Here is a 2253-nt window from a genome sequence, read left to right on the forward strand (position 1 = left end):
GGCTCCGGAGGCCGGGATCAGGGCCCCTCCGAGGCCGTCTCTTCTGCAGAGAAAGCATTTGAAAATGTCGTCGAAAATCGGTCTGCTTTTAGTTCTTTCTAAATATACCAGTCAAGATAATATAACTACGTAGATATTTTCTAAGAGCCGTATTTTCTAAGATCTTAACTCCCGCAAACTGGCTTAATACATTGAATTAAATAGCTTTATGTAAAATACAGCTGCGTGCATCACGGTGGGAGTCGTTTTGTCGTTGGGAGCTCAGAAAAATGCATCTCTCCACATACTTTAAAAATGAGGTCTAAAAAAATTTGACTCCAAATGCATGTCTTAATTTTTCAGAAATCTGGTCTCACAGCATCCAGGGTTTCTGCAGAATTTGAGTCGTCAGAACCTCAGAGCCGGTGCTGTTGAGTGGCTTTACAGTGACTGTAGTCTTCTGCAGTGGCGCATTGCTGGAAAGTAATGTGTCCCATTCTTTCCATTTGCAATTCTACTTATAAAAAATGTTCTCGTCTCATAGCCTGCTATAAAAATATCTGGGTTTAGTGTATTGAAATCTGCATGGGATACTTGACATTTAAAATACAGTAAAATAAAATTTGTTTGTTTAAACAGCACAGTGATAGCTTATGCTGTTTTCATATACTCATAACTTTGCTTTATTTTGTAAAGTCAATATATCTTTCACAAACAAGTATTCATATGTTTTTATTGTTCTCAAAGTTTTTTAGTAAAGTACTCCTACATTGCTTCTAAGTCCTACTTTTTTTATGATACCACCAGGCAGTCAATTGCTCCTTTTCTAATTGACTTCAGTTGGAACGAAGGATATTGCTGGAAGTAGTGATAGCAACAATCTCAGCAGAGCCTTTTACTGGTAGACATATACTTTTAGAAGATTAACTTTTTTTATTCAAAGTCATAATACTTTGGTTTTTTATAAGCCTTTTAAGCTTTACCATAGAGCGTACACATTTATTGGAAAATATTAACTATCATTGTACTGTTTGTTCCACAACTCAGCCACCCTAGCGTGTCAAATAAATTATTCTATAAGTAGTTTCTTTGTTTAAGACGTTGCCCTACATAGACACAGGTGATGGGACAGTGATCGTGTAGTTTTAGTTCAAAATACATTGTCTGAAAAAAATATGCCTAACCGATTTGAAAGCATCATTCAGCTACAATGGATTATTTTTTTTTTTAACCGAGGCAACAGAACAGTAGATATTGTTCATTTTAAAGAAAACACTGCAAGAACCTGGTGGGGCTGAATTCTGCAATACAGGTTATTGAATTTCAGACCCGCTGAAGCTTTTTAAATGCAGCGCCGTGGCACCACCGAGTGGCAGCGTCGTGAATAGCCGAGCAGTCGTAGGAAACTGATCTATGTGGGGGGGGGAAAAAGGTAGCAGATCCTCACTTGAAAACAGCCACTTTCGGTTTGATTCGGCTGGTAAAGCAATCTGAGACCAATAAATATCTTTTTATTCTGAACAATGAGGTACAGCCATAAATAGGCGTACAATTTGTAGCAAATTGAAATATTTTGAAGAAAGTTTGTGTGACTCATTAAAAATGGCGGGAACGTACATACTACTCTGACAGTACTCATCAAATAAAGCAAACGTTCTATTTCATACTAATTTTAATACTAGTATTATTTTAATATTAATCCTTAAATGTCTTAATAGATTTGGCCAAAGCTCCCCCAAGGACTCTTTCTGGCAGTACTGAGTATAAAACACCTTTCTCATGTCATTTTCCCAAGGATCACTGCAGACTTTTGGATGACACATTACAAAAGAGAAAATAATGACAAAACCAAAAAAAATTAAGACAAAGCTTAATTTTAATTTTTTTTTTAATGTTTGTCTTGTCCCTGCAAACATTTCTTGTTTTATCACAACTCCGGTAAAAAAAACCCTATATAATACCTTTCCACAACCATCTTTAAACCTGTCGTGGTTTAACCTCAGTCGGCAACTGAGCACCACGCAGCCGCTCGCTCAATCCCCCCCACCCGGTGGGATGGGGGAGAGAATTGGAAGAGTAGAAGTGAGAAAACTTGTGGGTTGAGATAAAAACAGTTTAATAATTCAAATAAAATTAATAATAATAATAATAATAATATACAAAGCAAGTGATGCACAATGCAATTACTCACCACCTGCCGACCGATGCCCAGCCAGTCCCTGAGCAGCGGCCCCCCCGGCCAGCTTTCCCCAGTTTATGTACTGAGCATGACGT

The 2253-nt window shown here is 37.5% G+C and overlaps 1 protein-coding gene across 1 annotated transcript in view; it reads right to left on the minus strand.

The window, feature by feature from the left end:
* MTDH (metadherin) overlaps positions 1-2253 on the minus strand; it is a 38572-nt gene that overhangs the window by 35424 nt on the left and 895 nt on the right. The gene's annotated exons all lie outside the window — the stretch shown is intronic.

This window comes from Pygoscelis adeliae, unplaced genomic scaffold, assembly GCF_000699105.1.
Source record: "Pygoscelis adeliae isolate BGI_AS28 unplaced genomic scaffold, ASM69910v1 Scaffold145, whole genome shotgun sequence".
NCBI classification, from domain to species: Eukaryota; Metazoa; Chordata; class Aves; order Sphenisciformes; family Spheniscidae; genus Pygoscelis; species Pygoscelis adeliae.